Source organism: Nerophis ophidion, linkage group LG08 (assembly GCF_033978795.1).
Source record: "Nerophis ophidion isolate RoL-2023_Sa linkage group LG08, RoL_Noph_v1.0, whole genome shotgun sequence".
In the NCBI taxonomy this organism is placed as follows: Eukaryota; Metazoa; Chordata; class Actinopteri; order Syngnathiformes; family Syngnathidae; genus Nerophis; species Nerophis ophidion.
In genome coordinates, this window is record NC_084618.1 from 34,557,245 (window position 1) to 34,563,244 (window position 6,000).

The window sequence follows — 6,000 nt, forward strand, 5'->3', positions numbered from 1 at the left end:
TCAAAGTTCTCCCGGAGGTGTGAATTGAAACTCTCTCTGACAGGAGACTCTGCCAGACGTTCCCAGCAGACCCTCACAATGCGTTTGGGCCTGCCAGGTCTGTCCGGCATCCTCCCCCACCATCGCAGCCAACTCACCACCAGGTGGTGATCGGTAGAAAGCTCCGCCCCTCTCTTCATCCGAGTGTCCAGAACATGAGGCCGCAAATCCGATGACACAACTACAAAGTCGATCATGGAACTGCGGCCTAGGGTGTCCTGGTGCCAAGTGCACATATGGACACCCTTATGTTTGAACATGGTGTTTGTTATGGACAATCCGTGACGAGCACAAAAGTCCAATAACAAAACACCACTCGGGTTTAGATCCGGGCGACCATTCTTCCCAATCACGCCTCTCCAGGTTTCACTGTCGTTGCCAACATGAGTAGGACAAGGGAATCACCCGGGGGGAACACTTTCCATTACTCCCTCGAGTGTTCCCAAAAAGGGTGGGTATTCTGAACTGCTGTTTGGTGCGTAAGCACAAACAACAGTCAGGACCCTCCCCCCCACCCGAAGGCGAAGGGAAGCTACCCTCTCGTCCACTGGGTTGAACTCAAACGTGCAGGCTTTGAGCCGGGGGGCAACGAGAATTGCCACCCCAGCCCGTCGCCTCTCACTGCCGGCAACGCCAGAGTGGAAGAGGGTCCAGTCCCTCTCGAGAGAACTGGTTCCAGAGCCCTTGCTGTGCGTCGAGGTGAGTCCGACTATATCCAGCCGGAACTTCTCTACCTCGCGGACTAGCTCAGGCTCCTTCCCCCCCAGTGAGGTGACGTTCCACGTCCCAAGAGCTAGCTTCTGTAGCCGAGGATCGGACCGCCAAGTGCCCTGCCTTCGGCTGCCGCCCAGCTCACAATGCACCGCATAATATTATATATATACATATATATATATATTTTTTTAATATTATATAAAATAAATTACCAAAAAGTATTAACAAAAATGATTGCAAATACAATTAAATTTATCCATCCATCCATTTCTACCGCTCGTCCTTTATAGGGTCGCGGAGGGTGGTGGAGACTATCTCAGCTGCATTCAGGCGGAAGGCATGGTACACCCTGGACATATCGCCACCTCATCCTAGGGCCAACACAGATAGAAAGACAACATCAACACTCACATTCACACACTAGGGCCAATTTAGTGTTGCCAATCAACCTATCCCCAGGTGCATGTCTATGGAGGTGGGGGGAATCCGGAGTAACCGGAGGGGACCCACGCAGTTAAAGCAAAAAAAAATAAAATGTCCAAATAATACATACAAATAGTATAACAATCATCAACAACCAACATAAACTGATAACAATGTAAAAGGTTTAGATGGGGCAGCACGGTGAAAGAAGGGTTAGTGCGTCTGCCTCACAATACGAAGGTCCTGAGTAGTCCTGGGTTCAATCCCAGGGTGGGGATCTTTCTGTGTGGAGTTTGTATGTTCTCCCTGTGAATGCGTGGGTTCCCTCCGGGTACTCCGGCTTCCTCCCACTTCCAAAGACATGCACCTGGGGATAGGTTGATTGGCAACACTAAATTGGCCCTAGTGTGTGAATGTTGTCTGTCTATCTGTGTTGGCCCTGCGATGAGGTGGCGACTTGTCCAGGGTGTACCCTGACTCCCGCCCGATTGTAGCTGAGATAGGCGCCAGCGCCCCCCGCGACCCCGAAAGGGAATAAGCGGTAGAAAATGGATGGATGGATTATCAATTATATGAATATGAGTTTAAATGTTGTCTGTCTATCTGTGTTGTCTCTGCGATAAGGTGGCGACTTGTCCAGGGTGTACTCCGCCTTACGCCCGAATGCAGTTGAGATAGGCGCCAGCACTGCCCGCCACCCCAAAAGGGACAAGCGGTAGGAAAATGGATGGATTATTAATTATCAATATTTTATTTTTGTTTGTATTTTTACTGATCCATTTCAATCAATGAATGTTTGTTTGAATCACAAGCATCTCAAAGGGCTGCACAAGCCACAAAGACATCTTCAGTTCAGATCCCACATCAGGGCAGGGAAAAACTCAACCCAGTAAAATGACATTTAGAAACCTTGGAGAGGACCGCTGAGTCAATAACAGAATTTAATAACATCCGTAGTAACCTACCACATAGCGAAGGATGGACACTATTTGATTCCCTATTATGCAGCTCATTTATATTTGACACTTAAAATGTCTCTGACAATCTTGCACTTTCTGTTTTGGAAATGACATGAATGTTTGTGCCATTGCTTAATAACTGTTTAATAAATACACTTTTGGTCAATTGACTTAGTTGTGGTTTCCTTCTCTGCATGAGCGTTTCAAATGAGCATATATTAATGCAGTATGAACAAGAATGTTTTAATGTAGACACATAGAATCCTCATACTGCTGTGATTATATGTATCAAGTGTTAATTCGAGGCTAAGGCAAAATATTGAGCTATATATCGTGTATCACGATATGGCCTAAAAATATTGAGATATTAAAAAACGGCCATATCGCCCAGCCCTAGGTTACAGTAATCGAGAGGAACGCATGAATAATGATCTCAGCGTCGCTAGTGGACAAAATTTGTAGTGTAATACAGTTTATTGTAATTTACGTGTTATTACTATCTACTTCACCAACTGGTTCTTTTTTTTAATTTTTATTTTTTAAACATTTTTAATGTCATATTTGTATGTATGTTTCTGTTTTTTGTTGTTGTTGTTGTCTCTCTCTCTTATCCCGCTGTTGTCCCCGCAATTTCCCTTCTGTCTTTCCCTCCTCTTCTTTTTATCCCCCTGCGCCAAACACTAAATGCATCAATCTATCCATCCATCCATTTTCTATCGCTTATTCCCTTTGGGGTCGCGGGGGTCGCTGGTGCCTATCTCAGCTACAATCGGGCGGAAGGCGGCGTACACCCTGGACAAGTCGCCACCTTATCGCAGGGCCAACACAGATAGACAGACAACATTCACACTCACATTCACACACTAGGGCCAATTTAGTGTTGCCAATCGACCTATCCCCAGGTGCATTTTTGGTTGAAAAAAAAAAGATATAGAAGTAAAATACAGCACTATGTCATCACTTTCTGATTTATTAAAGTGTATAAAAGTGCAAAATATTGCTCATTTGTAGTGGTCTTTCTTGAACTATTTGGAAAAAAAGATATAAAAATAACTAAAAACTTTTTGAAAAATAAACAAGTGATTTAATTATAAATAAAGATTTCGACACAAACTGCGATGAGGTGGCGACTTGTCCAGGTTGTACCCCGCCTTCCGCCCGATTTTAGATGAGATAGGCACCAGCGCCCCCCGCGACCCCAAAGGGAATAGGCCGTAGGAAACGGACGGATGGAACAGTGCAAAATATTGCTAATTTGTAGTGGTCTTTCTTGAACTATTTGGAAAAAAGATATAAAAATAACTAAAAACTTGTTGAAAAATAAACAAGTGATTCAATTATAAATGAAGATTTCGACACAAACTGCGGGCTTCACAGTGGCAGAGGGGTTAGTGCGTCTGCCTCACAATACGAAGGTCCTGCAGTCCTGGGTTCAATCCCAGGCTGGGGATCTTTCCGTGTGGAGTTTGCATGTTCTCCCCGTGAATGAGTGGGTTCCCTCCGGGTACTCCGGCTTCCTCACACTTCCAAAGACATGCACCTGGGGATAGGTTGATTGGCAACACTAAATTGGTCCTAGTGTTTGAATGTGAGTGTGAATGTTGTCTGTCTATCTGTGTTGGCCCTGTGATGAGGTGGCGACTTGTCCAGGGTGTACCCCCCCTACCGCCCGATCGTAGCTGAGATAGGACACAATGGATGGATGGATAGCTGTAAATATACTTCTTCCCTCTTAACCCCCGAACACGACCCCCTCCACCCACCTCCCGAAATCGGAGGTCTCAAGGTTGGCAAATAAGCCCGGATGGAACCCACGCTGTCACGGGGAGAACATGCAAACTCCACACTGAAAGATCCCGAGCCCCGGATTGAACCCAGGACTACTCAGAACCTTCGTATTGTGAGGCAGGTACACTAACCCCTCTTTCACCGTGCTGCCCTGCATCAATTTCCATCCATCCATCCCATCCATTTTCTACCGCTTATTCCCTTTCGGGGTCGCGGGGGGGACTGGCGCCTATCTCAGCTAGAATCGGGCGGAAGGCAGGGTACACCCTGGACAAGTCGCCACCTCATCGCAGGGCCAACACAGATAGACAGACAACATTCACACACTAGGGCCAATTTAGTGTTGCCAATCAACCTATCCCCAGGTGCATGTCTTTGGAAGTGGGAGGAAGCCGGAGTACCCGGAGGGAACCCACGCATTCACGGGGAGAACATGCAAACTCCACACAGAAAGACCCCGAGCCTGGATTTGAACCCAGGACTGCAGGAACTTCGTATTGTGAGGCAGACGCACTAACCCCTCTCCCACCGTGAAGCCCCAATTTCCATCCATCCATCCATTTTCTACCGCTGATTCCCTTTGGGGTCACGGGGGCGCTGGTGCCTATCTCAGCTACAATCGAGGGGGAGGCGGGGTACTGCATCAGTTTAATTAAATGAAATACAAAAAAGGCGACAAGTGAATATGAACAATATGATTTGCCTGCGTGGCTGGACAGGACATCATTAAAACAAATCCATCCATCCATTTTCTACCGCTTATTCCCTTTTGGGGGCGCGGGGGGCACTGGCGCCTATCTCAGCTACAATCGGGCGGAAGGCGGCGTACACCCTGGACAAGTTGCCACCCAATGGCATGGCCAACACAGATAGACAGACAACATTCACACTCACATTCACACACTAGGGCCAATTTAGTGTTGCCAATCAACCTATCCCCAGGTGCATGTCTTTGGAAGTGGGAGGAAGCCGGAGTACCCGGAGGGAACCCACGCAGTCACGGGGAGAACATGCAAACTCCACACAGAAAGATCCCGAGCCTGGATTTGAACCCAGGACTGCAGGAACTTTGTATTGTGAGGCAGACGCATTAACCCCTCTCCCACTGTGAAGCCCTTAAAACAAATAATAATTAAAAAAATAAAATAATTGGCAAACACAAAAAAATAAATACAAAAAGTAATTAAAGCTGCATGCAGTGAAGGACGGGACCGACTTTGGCTGCTGCTGGATAAGCGTTTGGGAAACATTTGTTTTCAATGGGTTTTTGCTAACTTTCTATTGATTTTTGCTGAAGGATGTCAATTATTAAAATGTAGGTGTAAGCAAGACCTACATAGAGGTTTTTGTTTCATGTCTCTCCGACATTCCTACTGGAAGTTACAAGCAGTTTTGTCTGTGTTTTCTTCCTAGGAGCAGTTTGTCTGTGATGTTATTCCTAGGGGGCGCTAGAGCGCAATTTTGAGTTTTGGGGTTTGATTTTTTTTATTAGATCGGAATTTTCGCCAGTCCTTATGTGTGTGTCCAGTTTGGTGAGTTTTGAAGCATTTTAAGGAATCAAATTACAGCTCAACGGGGCAAAAATGATATTTTTGGGGAAAATTTTGTTTTGAAGGGGTTTTTGACAACTTCCTGTTGATTTTTGCTTAAGGGTGTAAAATTATGAAAAGTAGGTCTATGTTAGACCTACATAAAGGTTTTTTTTTCATGTCTGAACGCCATTCCTAATGGAAGTTACAAGCCGATTTGTCTGTGTATTTTCCTAGGGGCGTTAAAGCGCAATTTAGATTTTTGGGGTTTGGTTGCTTAATAAATTGGGAAGGTTTGATAATAATAAAGAATAATAATAATGATAAAACCTTACAAATTCAATAGGGTCCTCTGTCCCATTGTAAAAATGCGACGTACCGTGGAGTCAACAGGAATATTCCTGGAAATTCCCCAGAACGTCTCTGCGTCACCCGCTGCGGCAGCCGTGACGTCAGCCAGTCAATTAACCAATCAGCGCGCAGCATGTTTCCTCCGTCTTGTATTAGCCAGGAGGAGACTGCGCGCGTGCTTGCAGGCGCGCTGACGA